Source organism: Scyliorhinus torazame, chromosome 23 (genome assembly GCF_047496885.1).
Source record: "Scyliorhinus torazame isolate Kashiwa2021f chromosome 23, sScyTor2.1, whole genome shotgun sequence".
In the NCBI taxonomy this organism is placed as follows: Eukaryota; Metazoa; Chordata; class Chondrichthyes; order Carcharhiniformes; family Scyliorhinidae; genus Scyliorhinus; species Scyliorhinus torazame.
This window is the reverse complement of record NC_092729.1, coordinates 54,171,575-54,189,223: the sequence shown is the minus strand read 5'-3', so window position 1 is coordinate 54,189,223 and position 17,649 is coordinate 54,171,575. Positions and strand designations below refer to the sequence as shown.

The 17,649-nt window shown below is 51.3% G+C and overlaps 1 long non-coding RNA gene across 1 annotated transcript in view; it reads right to left on the bottom strand.

Moving 5' to 3' along the window:
* Positions 1 to 5,032: 5,032 nt before the first annotated feature.
* Positions 5,033 to 17,649, bottom strand: part of LOC140399754 (uncharacterized) — a 251,162-nt gene continuing 238,545 nt past the window's right edge. Inside the window, exon 2 of the long non-coding RNA XR_011937849.1 lies at positions 5,033 to 5,336. This is a non-coding gene — a long non-coding RNA (uncharacterized lncRNA). The remainder of the gene's footprint in view (positions 5,337 to 17,649) is intronic.

Here is a 17,649-nt window from a genome sequence, read left to right as displayed (position 1 = left end):
GCTCTAAGAAACTTGATCAAAAAATCCTGCTCTTTCGAATGGACAAGTGATCATCAAGCAGAGCGGCTTGATTGAAAATCACAATTAACAACTGCACCGATATTAGCATCTTTCGATCCAAATAGGAAGACGAAAATTTCGACTAATGCGAGTCAGGACAGAATAAGAGCAGTACTGTTGCAAAAAGACGATAGTTCATCTTGCGTTCCTGTATGCTTCTAGTGCGATGACACCAACAGAATGTCAATATGCTCAAATTGAAAAAGAGTGTCTTGGACACTAACAGACGTATTTGCCACCTCGCTGGTGATGTCCTCTCGTTTTGGAATAGGATAGTTTTCGCGCATGATGTTGTTGTTGAGATTCTTGGGGTCTAATATATCCGTAGATCACCTGACGATTTCTTCGCGCAAATGATCGAACTGACCCAGACAGTCGGTTCAATGACTCATGAAATTATTCCTTTTGTTATGCCTTTCCAATTCTAGTCTTGATCTTTCTCTTCGTAGAGCAGGAAATCTCCAAGGAGGATGTACCAAAGGTTTTGCATCCGTCCTTAACACGATTTTATACTTGAATGCAAGTGTACTCATGTCTTTAAAGACACCTGCACTGAAATTCTGTGATTCTATGATTAAATGGTCACTTTTGAGGAAGGAGTAATTTTCCATCCTCCTATTAATGCAGAAAATGGTTGAAATGGTTCTTGTTTAATGTCGTACAGTGTTTTAATAATATCTGTTTCATTCTGTATACTGTTTAAATGGTCCTTGTTTAATGTCGGACATTGTTTTAATAATATCTGTTTCATTCTGTATACTGTTTAAATGGTCCTTGTTTAATGTCGGACATTGTTGTAATCATACCTGTTTTATTCTGTATACTGTTTAAATGGCCCCTGTTTAATATCGGACATGGTTTTAATAATCTCTGTTTTATTATGTATACTGTTTAAATGGTCCTTGTTTAATGTCAGACATTGTTTTAATGATACCTGTTTTATTATGTATACTGTTTAAATGGCCTCTGTTTAATGTCGGACATTGTTTTAATAATCTCTGTTTTATTATGTATACTGTTTAAATGGTCCCTGTTTAATGTTGGACATTGTTTTAATAATCTTTGTTTTTTTGTGTGGATACTGTTCAAATGGTCTCTGTTTAATATAATAAACTGTTTAAATGGCCTTTTTTGCGGGGAGAGCACAATTTAAATCGGCTCTTTAACGTTATTCCCTTTTTAAATAGTCTGTGTTGACTAGAGGTCACTATTTAAATGTTCTCCGTTTAATATAGGTCCAGGGCAGTATTTTAATTCTCTCTGTTGAGTGGAGGACACGTTTTCAATCATCTCTTTTGAATGTCGGACTGTATTTAAATAGGCGCAGTTTCATGTAGGAAACTGGTTAATTGGTCTATTTAATGTGTGACAATTTTTAAATGACATCCCATTGTTGAAGTAGTTTGTATTTAATATTTTACACGCCTTAAATAGTCTCTGTTAAATTCAGGCCCCTGGTTTAATAAACTATTATTAAAATGGATACGTGTTTAAGGTGTCACCGCTTCATGTAGGACACTCATTCAAAGGTCTTTTTTAAAATCCGTTCATGGGATGTGGGCACCGCCGTCTGTGCCAGAATTTTCTGCCAATCCTAAATGTTGGGGCAGTTCAGAGTCAACAACATTGCTGTGGGTCTGAAGTCACATGTAGGCCGGACCAGGTAAAAGCGGCAGATTTCCTGTCTAAAGGACATTTGTGAACCAGGTGGGTTTTTACGACAATAGATTCATGGTCACTATCAGACTTTCGGTGAATTCAAATGTCACCATCTGCCCTGGTGGGACTTGAACCTGCATCCCCAGCGCATTACTTGAGGTCTCTGAGTCTTTGGTTAACTAGTCCAATGAAAATACCACTACGCCACCGCCTCCCCGCTACACCTAATACATTTTGTCACTAACCGAATCTCGTCCCCATTCTCTCCTTGCCTTCCGGACCCAGTGACAGTCATGCCCATCTCTCCGAATATTTTCTAAACACACTGAAAATCTTCCTTAGCCGCTCATTCCCTCCCCAACCATTGAAATGATTTAAGTTCCCTTGACCCCTGTCACCGCCGCTTTCCTATCCACTGAAATGTTTCCCAGCACCATCTGCGCTCACTGGAAATTCCCCCCACTATTCTTCTCCCTCCGACCGTTCAAAATTTCTTGTAGAATGATCAATCCACCTGTGACGCATAAAAATCCTTCCCCTCCAGAGGGAATATTGTTCCGTCCCCTAAAACCTTTCCCAGTCCTCTAATACCCTTTGCTGTAACCTGCAACCCAGCACGGTGCCCTGAACAACACCATGGCGACTAGAAACCCTTAAAGGTGCCCTGAACCCCTCCATGGCGCCTATAAACTCATCAAGCTGTCCTGCACCCCTCCATGGCACCTATAGACCCTTCAAGGAGTCCTAAAAAGCCCCATGGCGCCTAAAAACCCATCACGGTGTTCTAACCCGCCATGGCGCCTATAAACACTTCACGGTGTCCTGAACCCCTCCATGTCGCCTAGAAACCCTTCAAGGTGTCTTAAAGCCCTCCATGACGCCGGAAATAACCCTTAACGGTGCCCTGCACCCCTTCATGGCACCGGGAAACTCTTCACAATGTCCTGAATCCGTCCATGGCGCCCATAGACCCTTCACGGTGTCCTGAACCACTCCTTGGCGCCGAGACCTTCACGTTTTCCGGAATCCCTCCATGGCACCTAGAAACCCTTCAGGGTGCCCTGAAACACTCCATGGTACCCAGAGACCCTTCATTGTGCCCTGAACCCCTATCTGGTGCCTAGAGACCCTTCACTCTGCCCTGAACCCTTACCTGGCGCCAAGAGACCCTTCACTGTGCCCTGAACCCCTACATGGCACCTAGAGGCCCTCCACTCTGCCCTGAACCCCTACATGGTGGCTAGAAAATCTTCACACATGGACACAGTTCAGAGTTTCATCCTAAAGAAAAGAAAGGTTATCAGATGGGGGAATAAGCAGCAATGGCTGACAAAGGAAGTTAGGGAATGCATCAAAGCAAAAGAGAAAGCCTATAATGTGGCAAAAAGTAGTGGGAAGTCAGAAGATTGGGAAGGCTACAAAAACAAACAGAGGATAACAAAGAGAGAAATAAGGAAAGAGAGGATCAATTATGAAGGTAGGCTAGCCAGTAACATTAGGAATGATGGTAAAAGTTTATTTAAATACATTAAAAACAAACGGGAGGCAAAAGTAGACATTGGGCCACTCCAAAGTGACGCTGGTAATCTAGTGATGGGAGACAAGGAAATAGCTGAGGAACTAAATACGTACTTTGCGTCAGTCTTCACAGTAGAAGACATGAGTAATATCCCAACAATTCAGGAGAGTCAGGGGGGCAGAGTTGAATATGGTAGCCATCACAAAGGGGAAAGTGCTAGAGAACTAAGAGGTCTAAAAATTGATAAATCTCCGGGCCCAGATGGGCTACATCCTAGAGTTCTAAAGGAGATAGCTGAAGAAATAGTGGAGGCGTTAGTTATGAACTTTCAAAAGTCACTGGAGTCAGGGAAAGTCCCAGAGGATTGGAAAATCGCTGTTGTAATCCCCCTGTTCAGGAAGGGAACAAGGAAAAAGATGGAATATTTTAGGCCAATTAGCCTAACCTCGGTTGTTGGCAAGATTCTAGAATCCATTGTTAAGGATGAGATTTCTAAATTCTTGGAAGTGCAGGGTCAGATTAGGACAAGTCAGCGTGGATTTAGTAAGGGGAGGTCGTGCCTGACAAACCTGTTAGAGTTCTTTGAAGAGATAACAAATAGGTTAGACCAAGGAGAGCCATTTAGAATACTGTGAGCAATTTTGGGCCCCATACCTCAGGAAGGACATACTGGCACTGGAGCGGGTCCAGCGGAGATTCACTCAGATGATCCCAGGAATGGTAGGACTAACATACGATGAACGTCTGAGGATCCTGGGATTATGTCCATTGGAGTTTAGGAGGTTGAGTGGAGATCTAATAGAAACTTACAAGATAATGAATGGCTTAGATAGGGTGGACGTAGGGAAGTTGTTTCCATTAGCAGGGGAGACTAGGACCTGGGGGCACAGCCTTAGAATAAAAGGGAGTCACTTTAGAACAGAGATGAGGAGAAATTTCTTCAGCGAGAGAGTGTTGGGTCTGTGGAATTCATTGCCACAGAGGGCGGTGGAGGCCGGGACGTTGAGTGTCTTTAAGACAGAAGTTGGTAAATTCTTGATTTCTCGAGGAATTAAGGGCTATGGCGAGAGAGCGGGTAAATGGAGTTGAAATCATCCATGATTGAATGGCGGAGTGGACTCGATGGGCCGAATGGCCTTACTTCCGCTCCTATGTCTTATGGTCTTCCGGTGCCCTGAACCCCTCTATGGCGCCTGAAAACCCGTCAGGGTGCCCTGCACACTTCCATGGGGCCTTGAAACCCTTCACGGTGCCCTGCACCTTTCCATGGCGCCTAGAGACCCTTATCCGTGTTGTGAAACACACCATGGCGTCTAGAAACCGTGAACGGTTCCCGGAAAACTTTTGTGGTGTCCTGAAAACATCCGGGGTGCCCTGAAAAATGAAAACAAACCTCAGCACCCACTCAACAATTCCTCCACACTCTGATCTCCTGCACCATCCCCTGAATTATGATCTCAGCTTCGGAATCACTTCACCATCCTCTTACTCACCCACTAAATCCCTTCCCTATTTTCTGAATCAATTGCCGAGCTCCAGAACCATTTCCATGGTTACCTTCTATCACTTCCAGGCCACCAGCTCATTCTCCATAGCCCAGTATTTGTGAGACATCCTGACATGTAAGTGGTCAGAGAGCTGATATTGTGGCCCCCTATCTTATCTCAGACCATTTGCACCGACCTCCCCTTCCCGTTATCTGGAATGAACACATCTGTGCCCAGCCTCAATTCAAACCGGACACCTTCGCTACAGACAGCCTGATCCTGAGGGTTAACAAGACATGAAGCAGTGACCAATGCAATAAGTTTTATTTCTGATTACAGGCCATTATCCAGACAGCAGGAATACAAGGTCAGGTGTTAGAGGAGTGAAGTAATAAATTAGCCTGTTTTCCAGGAAAGAAGCTTCCATTCAGTGCGAACATGGAGATCCCGGGTTGATGGGTATCACTCGCTGGAGCATCCATCTTTACCTTCTTTACGATTATGATTATTCATGGTTTCGAGAAGGACAAATTTAGGTGCCATCTTCTCAGTGATTGGCACATCACTGTTTCTGGACAGGGCTTTCAGCCAATGTTTTGTAATATGACCCACTAAAAGTAAAAGAAAACATGATGAAGGAATTAAATACGGGTTATTCAGTCTGATGGAGAACAATGAGAAAGCAGGAAGCAGAATCTGTCAGACTGACAGGGACACACTCGGCACAAAGCAGCAACATTAGGTTTGTGGTATATATTAATATTCTTAAGATTACAGCCTCACACCCCAAGACTTCAATAAACACACTCCGTCTCTCCACCTCCTGGTCTGCACAAACTCACTTCCTCCACCTCCTGATCTGTAGAAACTCCCTCCCTCCACCTCCTGGTCTGCACAAACTCACTTCCTCCACCTCCTGATCTGTAGAAACTCCCTCCCTCCACCTCCTGGTCTGTAGAAACTCACTCCCTCCACCTCCTGGTCTGTACAAACTCGCTCCCTCCACCTACTGGTCAGCGCAAACTCACTCCCTCCACCTCCTGGTCTGTACAAACTCACTCCCTCAACCTCCTGGTCAGTACAAACTCACTCCCTCCACCTCCTGGTCTGCACAAACTCCCTCCCTCCACCTCCTGGTATGTACAAACTGACTCCCTCCAACTCCTGGTCTGCACAAACTCACTTCCTCCACCTCCTGGACTGTAAAAACTGACTCCCCCCACCTCCTGGTCTGTACAAACTCACTCCCTCCACCTCCTGGTCTGCACAAACTCACTCTCCTCCCCCTCCTGGTCTGGACAAACTCACTCACTCCCCTTCCTGGTCTGTACAAACTCACTCCTTCCACCACCTGGTCTGTACAAACTCACACCCTCCACCTCCTGGTCTGTACAAACTCACTCCCTCCACCTTCTGCTCTGCACAAACTCACCTCCTCCACCTCCTGGACTGTACAAACTCACACCCTCCTCCTCCTGGTCTGTACAAACTCACTCCCACCACCTCCTGGTCCATACAAACTCCCTCGCTCCACCTGCTGGTCTGTACAAACTCACTCCCTCCACCTCCTGGCCTGCACAAACTCACTCCATCCACCTCCTGGTCTGCACAAACTACCTCACTCCACCTCCTGGTCTATACAAACTCACTCCCTCCACCTCCTGGTCTGTACAACCTCCCAACCTCCACCTCCTCGTCTGTACATACTCCCCACTCCCTTCACCTCCTGGTCTGCACAAACTCAATCCCTCCACCCCCTGGTCTGCACAGGCTCACTCCCTCCACCTCCTGGCCTGCACAAACTCACTCCATCCACCTCCTGGTCTGCACAAACTACCTCACTCCACCTCCTGGTCGGTACAAACTCACTCCCTCCACCTCCTGGTCTGTACAAACTCACTCCCTCCATCTGGTCGGTACAAACTCTCTCCCTCCACCTCCTGGTCTGTACAAACTCACTCACTCCACCTCCTGGTCGGTACAAACTCACTCTTTCCACCTCCTGGTCTGTACAAACTCACTCCCTCCACCTTCTGGTCTGTACAAACTCACTTCCTCCACCTACTGGTCTGTAGAAACTCACTCCCTCCACCTCCTGGTCTGCACAAACTCACTCTCCTCCCCCTGCTGGTCTGGACAAACTCACTCACTCAACTTCCTGGTCTGTACAAGCTCACTCCCTCCACCCCCTGGTCTGTACAAACTCACCCCCTCCACCTCCTGGACTGTACAAACTCACTCTCTCCACCTCCTGGTCAGTCCAAACTCCCTCCCTCCACCTCCTGGTCTGTACAAACTGACTCCCTCCACATCCTGGTCTGCACAAACTAACTCCATCCACCTCCTGGTCAGTACAAATTCCCTCACTCCACCTCCTGGTCTGTACAAACTCACTCCCTCCACCTCCTGGTCTGTACGTAATCCCCACTCCCTTCACCTCCTGGTCTGCACAAACTCACTCCCTCCACCTCGTGGTCTGATACAAACTCCCTCCCTCCATCACCTGGTCTGTACAATCTCACACCCTGCCTCCACCTCCTGGTCTGCACAAACTCCCTCCCTCCACCTCCTGGTCTGTACAAACTCACTCTCTCCACCTCCTGGTCTGTACAAACTCCCTCCCTCCACCTCCTGGTCTGCACAAACTCACTCCCTCCACCTCCTGATCTGATACAAACTCCGTCCCTCCACGTCCTGGTCTGTACAAACTCACTCACACCACCTCCTGGTATGTACAATCTCCCCCCACCCTCCACCACGTGGTCTGTAAAAACTCACTCACTCCACCTACTGGTCTGTACAAACTCCCTCCCTCCGCCTCGTGGCCAGTCCCAACTCACTACCTCCACCTCCTGGTCTGCACAAACTCCCACCCTCCACCTCCTGGTCTGTACAAACTCCTTCCCTCCACCTCCTGGTCTGCACAAACTCACTCACACCACATCCTGGTCTGCACACACTCACTCCCTCCACCTCCTGGTCTGTACAAAATCACTCCCTCCAACTACTGGTCTGTACAAACTCACTCCCTCCACCTCCTGGTCAGATACAAACTCCCTCGCTCCACCTCCTAGTCTGCACAAACTCACTCCTCCACCTCCTGTTCTGTATAAAATCACTCCCTCCAACTACTGGTCTGTACAAACTCACTCCCTCCACCTCCTGGTCAGTTCAAACTCTCTCCCTCCACCTCCTAGTCTGCACAAACTCACTCCTCCACCACCTGGTCTGCACAAACTGACTCCCTCCACCCCCTGGTCTGATACAAACACCCTCCCTCCACGGCCTGGTCTGCACAAACTCACTCCCTCCACGACCTGGTCTGTACAAACTCACTCACACCACCTCCTGGTCTGCACAAACTCACTCCCTGCACCTCCTGGTCTGTACAAACTCACTCACACCACCTCCTGGTCTGTACAAACTCCCTCCCTGCACCTTCTGGTCTGTAAAAACTCACTCCATCCACCTCCTGGTCTGATACAAACTCCCTCCCTCCACCTACTAGTCTGTACAAACTCACTCCCTCCACCTCCTGGTCTGTACAATCTCCCTCCCTGCACCTCCTGGTCTGATACAAACTCACTCACACCACCTCCTGTTTTGTACAAACTCCCTCCCTGCACCTCCTGGTCTGCACAAACTCACTCCCTCCACCACCTGGTCTGATACAAACTCCCTCCCTCCACGTCCTGGTCTGTACAAACTCACTCACACCACCTCCTGGTCTGTAAAAACACCCTCCTTCCACCTCCTGGTCAGCACAAACACACTCCCTCCACCCCCTGGTATGTACACACTCCCCCCTCCCTCCACCACGTGGTCTGTACAAACTCCCTCTCTCCACCTTGTGGTCTGATACAAACTCCCTCCCTTCACCTCCTGGTCTGCACACACTCACTCCCTCCACCTCCTGGTCTTCACAAACTCCCTCCCTCCAACTTCTGGTCTGTACAAATGCCTTTCCTCCACCTCCTGGTCTGTAAAAACTCACTCCCTCCACCTCCTGGTCCGTACAAACTGTCTCGCTCCACATCCGGGTCTGCACAAACTCTCTCCCTCCACCTCCTGGTCTGGACAAACTCACCCACTCCACTTCCTGGTCTGATACAAACTCCCTCCCTCCACCCACTGGTCTGTACAAACTCACTCCCTCCACCTCCTGGTCTGTACAAACTCCCCCGTCCCTCCACCTCGCGGTCTGTACAAACTCACTCACTCCCTCCACCTCCTGATCAGTACAAACACTCACTCTCTCTACCTCCTGGTCTGTACAAACTCCCCCCTCCCTCCACCACGTGGACTGGACAAAGTCACTCCCTCCCCCGCCTGGGCTGTACAAACTCACTCCCTCCCTCCCCCTCCTGGTCTGTATAAACATCCCTCCCTCCACCTCCTGGTCTGTACAAACACTCCCTCTCTCTACCTTCTGGTCTGTACAGACTCATACCCTCCGTCCACCACCTGGTCTGTACAAAGTCACCCCCTCTCTCCACCTTCTGGTCTGTACAAACGCACTCCCTCTCTCCACCTTCTGTTCTGATACAAACTCCCTCCCTCCATCTCCTGGTCTGCACAAACTCACTCCCTCCAATTCCTGGTCTGCACAAACTCACTCCCTCCACCTCCTGGTCTGATACAAACTCACTCCCTCCACCTCCTGGTCTGTACAAACTCCCTCCCTCCACCTCCTGGTCTGTAAAAACTCACTCATACCTCCTGGTCTGCACAAACTCACTCCCTCCTCCTCGAGTTCTGATACAAACTCCCTCCCTCCACCTACTGGGCTGTACAAACTCACTCCCTCCACGTCCTGGTCTGTACAAACTCCCCCCTCTCTCCACCTTCTGGTCAGTACAAAGTCACTCCCTCTCTACACCTTCTGGTCAGATACAAACTCCCTACTACCTACTCCACCTTCTGGTCTGCACAAACTCACCCCCGCCACCTCCTGGTCTGCACAAACTCACTCCCTCTACGTCCTGGTCTGTTCAATCTCCCTCCCTGCATCTCCTGGGCTGATACAAACTCACTCCCTCCACCTCCTGGTCTGTTACAAACTCCCTCCCTCCACCTCCTAGTCTGTACAATCTATCTCCCTGCACCTCCTGGTCTGATACAAACTCGCTCACATCACCTCCTGTTCTGTACAAACTCCCTCCCTGCACCTCCTGGTCTGCACACACTCACTCGCTCCACCACCTGGTCTGTACAAACTCACTCACACCACATTCTGGTCTGTAAAAACTCCCTCCATCCACCTCCTGGTTAGCACAAACACACTCCCTCCACCTCCTGGTCTGCACAAACTCACTCCCTCCACCTCCTGGTATGTACACACTCTCCCCTCCCTCCACCACGTGGTCTGTACAAACTCTCTCTCTCCACCTTGTGGTCTGATACAAACTCCCTCCCTGCACCTCCTGGTCTGCACAAACTCACTCCCTCCACCTCCTGGTCTGCACAAACTCCCACCCTCCACCTATTGGTCTGTACAAACCCACCCCTCCCCCCACCTCGTAGTCTGTACAAACTCCCTCCCTCGGCCTCGTGGTCTGTACCAACTCACTACCTCCACCTCCTGGTCTGCACAAACTCCCACCCTCCACCTCCTGGTCTGTACAAACTCATTCCCTCCACTTCCTGGTCTGCACAAACTCACTCACACCACCTCCTGGTCTGCACAAACTCACTCCCTCCAACTCCTGGTCTGATACAAACTCACTCCCTCCCCCTACTGGTCTGTACAAACTCACTCCCTCCAACTCCTGGTCTGTACAACTCCCCCCTCCCTCCACCTCGTGGCTGTACAAACTCCCTCCCTTCGCCTCCTGATCTGTATAAACATCCCTCCCTCCACCTCCTGGTCTGTACAAACACTCCCTCTATCTACCATCTGTTCTGTACAGACTCATTCCCTCTACATCCTGGTCTGATACAAACAACCTCCCTCCACATCCTGGCCTGCACAAAGTCACTCCCTCCACCTCCTGGTCTGAGCAAACACACTCCCTCCACCTCCTGGTCTGTACAAACTCTCCCTCCAACTCCTGGTCTGTACAAACTCCCTCTATCCACCTCCTGGTCTGTACAAACTATCTCCCTCCACCTCCTGGTCTGATACAAACTCCCTCCCTCCACGTCCTGGTCTGAACAAACTCACTCCCTCCACCTCCTGGTCTGTACAAACTCACTCCCTCCCTCCACCTCCTGGTCTGCACAAACCGACTCACACCACCTTCTTGTCTGTACAAACCCCCCCTCCCTCCACTTTCAGGTCTGCACAAACTCACTCCCTAACCTCCTGGTCTTCACACACTCACTTCCTCCACCTCCTGGTCTGCACTCACTCACTCCCTCCACCTCCTGATCAGTACAAACACTCACTCTCTCTACCTCCTGGTCTGTACAAACTCCCCCCTCCCTCCTCCTCGTGGATGTACAAAGTCACTCCCTTCCCCGCCTGGGCTGTACAAACAATCCCTCTCTCTACCTTCTGGTCTGTACAAACTCACTCCCTCTCTCCACCTTCTGGTCTGTACAAACGCACTCCCTCTCTCCGCCTTCTGGTCTGATACAAACTCCCTCCCTCCACCTCCTGGTCTGCACAAACTCACTCCCTCCAACTCCTGGTCTGCACAAACTCACTCCCTCCCTCCACCTCCTGGTCTGATGCAAACTCACTCCCTCCACCTCCTGGTCTGTACAAACTCCCTCCCTCCACCACCTGGTCTGTAAAAACTCACTAATACCACCTCATGGTCTGTACAATCTCACTCTCTCCTCCTCGAGGTCTGATACAAACTCCCTCCCTCAACCTACTGGGCTGTACATACTCACTCCCTCCACGTCCTGGTCTGTACAAGCTCCCCCCTCCCTCTTTACTCCTGGTCTGTACAAAGTCACTCCCTCTCTCCACCTTCTGGTCTGTACAAAGTCACTCCCTCTCTACACCTTCTGGTCAGATACAAACTCCCTACTCCACCTTCTGGTCTGCACAAACTCAGTCCCGTCACCTCCTGGTCTGCAGAAACTCACTCCCTCCACGTCCTGGTCTGTACAAACTCACTCACACCTCCTCCTGGTATGTACAAACTCCCCCCACCATCCACCACGTGGTCTGTACAAACTCCCTCTCTCCACCTTCTGGTCTGATACAAACTCCCTCCCTGCACCTCCTGGTCTGCACAAACTCACTCCGTCCACCTCCTGGTCTGCACAAACTCCCTCCCTCCAACTTATGGTCTGTAAAAACGCCCTTCCTCCACCCACTGGTCTGTAAAAACTCACTCACTCCACCTACTGGTCTGTACAAACCCACCCCTCCCTCCACCTCGTAGTCTGTACAAAGTCCCTCCCTCCGCCTCGTGGTCTGTACCAACTCACTACCTCCACCTCCTGGTCTGCACAAACTCCCTCCCTCCACCTCCTGGTCTGTACAAACTCGTTCTCTCCACCTCCTGGTCTGCACAAACTCACTCACACCACCTCCTGGTCTGCACAAACTCACTCCCTCCACCTCCTGGTCTGATACAAACTCACTCCCTCCCCCTACTGGTCTGTACAAACTCACTCCCTCCAACTCCTGGTCTGTACAACTCCCCCCTCCCTCCACCTCGTGGCTGTACAAACTCCCTCCCTTCGCCTCCTGGTCTGCACAAAGTCACTCCCTCACCCTCTTGGTCTGTGCAAACACACTCCCTCCACCTCCTGGTCTGTACAAACTCTCCCTCCAACTCCTGGTCTGTACAAACTCCCTCCATCCACCTCCTGGTCTGTACAAACTACCTCCCTCCTCCTCCTGGTCTGATACAAACTCCCTCCCTCCACGTCCTGGTCTGAACAAACTCACTCCCTCCACCTCCTGGTCTGTACAAACTCCCTCCCTCCCTCCACCTCCTGGTCTGCACAAACCTACTCACACCACCTCCTTGTCTGTACAGACTCCCCCTCCCTCCACTTTCAGGTCTGCACAAACTCACTCCCTAACCTCCTGGTCTGCACACACTCACTTCCTCCACCTCCTGGTCTGCACACACACCCTCCCTCCACCTCCTGGTCTGCACACACTCACCAGCTCCTCCTCCTGGTCTGTACAAAATCACTCCCTCCAACTACTGGTCTGTACAAACTCACTCCCTCCACCTCCTGGTCAGATACAAACTCCCTCGCTCCACGTCCTGGTCTGTACAAACTCACTCACACCACCTCCTCGTCTGCACAAACTCACTCCCTCCACGTCCTGGTCTGTACAAACTCACTCACACCACCCCCTGGTCTGTACAAACTCCCTCCCTGCACCTCCTGGTCTGATACAAACACACTCCCTCCTCCGCCTGGTCTGCACAAACTCACTACCTCCACGTCCTGGTCTGTACAAACTCACTCACACCACCTCCTGGTCTGTACAATCTCCCTCCCTGCACCTCCTGGTCAGATACAAACTCACTCACACCACCTCCTGGACTGTACAAACTCCCTCCCTGCACCTTCTGGTCTGTACAAACTCACTCCCTCCACCTCCTGGTCTGTACAATCTCCCTCCCTGCACCTCCTGGTCTGCACACACTCACTCCCTCCACCTCCTGGTCTGCACAAACTCCCTCCCTCCAACTTCTGGTCTGTACAAACGCCTTTCCTCCACCTCCTGGTCTGTAAAAACTCACTCACTCCACCTCCTGGTCCGTACAAACTGTCTCGCCCCACCACCGGGTCTGCACAAACTCTCTCCCTCCACCTCCTGGTCTGGACAAACTCACTCCCCCCACTTCCTGGTCTGATACAAACTCCCTCCCTCCACCTACTGGTCTGTACAAACTCACTCCCTCCACCTCCTGGTCTGTACAAACTCCCCCGTCCCTCCACCTCGTGGTCTGTACAAACTCACTCACTCCCTACACCTCCTGATCATTACAAACACTCACTCCCTCTACCTCCTGGTCTGTACAAACTCCCCCCTCCCTCCTCCTCGTTGACTGTACAAAGTCACTCCCTCCCCCGCCTGGGCTGTACAAAAACTCCCTCTCTCTACCTTCTGTTCTGTACAGACTCATTCCCTTCGTCCACCAGCTGGTCTGTACAAACTCACTCCCTCTCCCCACCTTCTGGTCTGTACAAACGCACTACCTCTCTCCACCTTCTGGTCTGATACAAGCTCCCTCCGTCCACCTCCTGGTCTGCACAAACTCACTCCCTCCACCTCCTGGTCTGTAAAAACTCCCTCCCTCCACCTCCTGGTCTGTAAAAACTCACTCATACCACCTCATGGTCTGTACAAATTCATTCCTTCCTCCTCGAGGTCTGATACAAACTCCCCCCTCCCTCTTTACTCCTGGTCTGCACAGACATTTCCTCTCTCTACCTTCTGGTCTGTACAGACTCATTCCCTCCGTCCACCACCTGGTCTGTACAAAGTCACTCCCTCTCTCCACCTTCTGGTCTGTACAAAGTCACTCCCCCTCTACACCTTCTGGTCAGATACAAACTCCCTACTCCACCTCCTGGTCTGTACAAACTCACTCCCGCCACCTCCTGGTCTGCATAAACTCACTCCCTCCACGTCCTGGTCTGTACAAACTCAGTCACACCACCTCCTGGTCTGCACAAACTCCCTCCCTGCACCTCCTGGTCTGATACAAACACACTCCCTCCTCCTCCTGGTCTGCACAAACTCGCTACCTCCACGTCCTGGTCTGTACAAACTCACTCACACCACCTCCTGGTCTGTACAAACTCCCTCCCTGCACCTTCTGGTCTGCACAAACTCACTCCCTCCACCTCCTGGTCTGATACAAACTCCCTCCCTCCAACTCCTAGTCTGTACAAACTCAATCCCTCCACCTCCTGGTCTGTACAATCTCCCTCACTGCACCTCCTGGTCTGATACAAACTCACTCACATCACCTCACATCACCTCCTGTTCTGTACAAACTCCCTCCCTGCACCTCCTGGTCTGCACACACTCACTCCCTCCACCACCTGGTCTGAGACAAACTCCCTCCCTCCACGTCCTTGTCTGTACAAACTCACTCACACCACCTCCTGGTCTGCACAAACTCACTCCCTCCACCTCCTGGTATGTACACACTCTCCCCTCCCTCCACCACGTGGTCTGTACAAACTCCCTCTCACCACCTTGTGGTCTGATATAAACTCCCTCCCTCCATCACCTGGTCTGTACAAACTCACACCCTCCCTCCACCTCCTGGTCTGCACAAACTGCCTCCCTCCACCTCCTGGTCTGTAAAAACTCACTCTCTCCACCTCCTGGTCTGTACAAACTCCCTCCCTCCACCTCCTGGTCTGTAAAAACTCACTCACTCCACCTACTGGTCTGTACAAACCCCCCCTCCCTCCACCTCGTAGTCTGTACAAACTCCCTCCCTCCGCCTCGTGGTCTGTACCAACTCACTACCTCCACCTCCTGGTCTGCACAAACTCCCACCCTCCACCTCCTGGTCTGTACAAACTTCTTCCCTCCACCTCCTGGTCTCCACAAACTCACTCACACCACCTCCTGGTCTGCACAAACTCACTCCCTCCACCTCCTGGTCTGTACAAACACTCCCTCTATCTACCATCTGGTCTGTACAGACTCATTCCCTCTACATTCTGGTCTGATACAAATTCCCTCCCTCCACATCCTGGCCTGCACAAAGTCACTCCCTCACCCTCCTGGTCTATGCACACTCACTCCTTCCACCTCCTGGTCTGTGCAAACTCACTCCCTCCACCTCCTGGTCTGTAGAAACTCACTCGCTCCACCTCCTGGTCTGTACAAAATCACTCCCTCCACCTCCTGGTCTGAGCAAACACACTCCCTCCACCTCCTGGTCTGTACAAACTCTCCCTCCAACTCCTGGTCTGTACAAACTCCCTCCATCTACCTATTGGTCTGTACAAACTCCCTCCCTCCACGTCCTGGTCTGAACAAACTCACTCCCTCCACCTCCTGGTCTGTACAAACTCACTCCCTCCCTCCACCTCCTGGTCTGCACAAACTCACTCACACCACCTCCTTGTCTGTACAAACGCCCTCTTCCTCCACTTTCAGGTCTGCACAAACTCACTTCCTAACCTCCTGGTCTGCACACACTCACTTCCACCACCTCCTGGTCTGCACACACTCACTCCCTCCATCTCCTGGTCTGCACACCACACTCACTCCCTCCACCTCCTGGTCTGTACAAGATCACTCCCTCCAACTACTGGTCTGTACAAACTCACTCCCTCCACCTCCTGGTCAGATACAAACTCCCTCGCTCCACCTCCTAGTCTGCACAAACTCACTCCTCCACCACCTTGTCTGCACAAACTGACTCCCTCCACCCCCTGGTCTGATACAAACTCCCTCCATCCACGTCCTGGTCTGCACAAACTCACCACCTCCACGACCTGGTCTGAACAAACTCACTCACACCACCTCCTGGTCTGCACAAACTCACACCCTCCTCCTCCTAGTCAGCACAAACTCACTCCCTCCACGTCCTGGTCTGTACAAACCCACTCACACCACCTCCTGGTCTGTACAATCGCCCTCCCTGCACCTCCTGGTCTGATACAAACTCACTCACACCACCTCCTGGTCTGTACAAACTCCCTCCCTGCACCTCCTGGTCTGCACAAACTCACTCCCTCCACCTCCTGGTCTGATACAAACTCCCTCCCTCCACCTCCTAGTCTGTACAAACTCACTCCCTCCATCTCCTGGTCTGTACAATCTCCCTCCCTGCACCTCCTGGCCTGATACAAACTCACTCTTACCACTTCCTGTTCTGTACAAACTCCCTCCCTGCACCTCCTGGACTGCACAAACTCACTCCCTCCACCACCTGGTCTGATACAAACTCCCTCCCTCCACGTCCTGGTCTGTACAAAATCACTCCCTCCACCTCCTGGTCTGCACAAACTCAATCCCCCCACTTCCTGGTCTGATACAAACCCCCTCCCTCCACCTACTGGTCTGTACAAACTCACTACCTCCACCTCCTGGTCTGTACAAACTCCCCCGTCCCTCCACCTCGTGGTCTGTACAAACTCACTCACTCCCTCCACCTCCTGATCAGTACAAACCCTCACTCTCTCTACCTCCTAGTCTGCACAAACTGACTCCCTCCACCCCCTGGTCTGATACAAACTCCCTCCCTTCTCCTCCTGGTCGGCACAAACTCACTGCCTCCACGACCTGGTCTGTACAAACTCACTCACACCACCTCCTGGTCTGCACAAACTCACTCCCTGCACCTCCTGGTCTGTACAAACTCACTCACACCACCTCCTGGTCTGTACAAACTCCCTCCCTGCACCTTCTGGTCTGCACAAACTCACTCCCTCCACCTCCTGGTCTGATACAAACTCCCTCCCTCCACCTACTAGTCTGTACAAACTCACTCCCTCCAGCTCCTGGTCTGTACAATCTCCCTCCCTGCACCTCCTGGTCTGATACAAACTCACTCACACCACCTCTTGTTCTGTACAAACTCCCTCCCTGCACCTCCTGGTCTGCACAATCTCCCTCCCTCCACCACCTGGTCTGATACAAACTCCCTCCCTCCACGTCCTGGTCTGTACAAACTCACTCACACCACCTCCTGGTCTGTAAAAACTCCCTCCTTCCACCTCCTGGTCAGCACAAACACACTCCCTCCACCTCCTGGTCTGCACAAACTCACTCTCTCCATCTCCTGGTCTGTACACACTTCCCCCTCCCTGCACCTCCTGGTCTGCACAAACTCCCTCCCTCCACCTCCTGGTATGTACACACTCTCCCCTCCCTCCACCACGTGGTCTGTACAAACTCCCTCTCTCCACCGTCTGGTCTGATACAAACTCCCTCCCTCCATCACCTGGTCTGTACAAACTCACACCCTCCCTCCACCTCCTGGTCTGCACAAACTCCCTCCCTCCACCTCCTGGTATGTACAA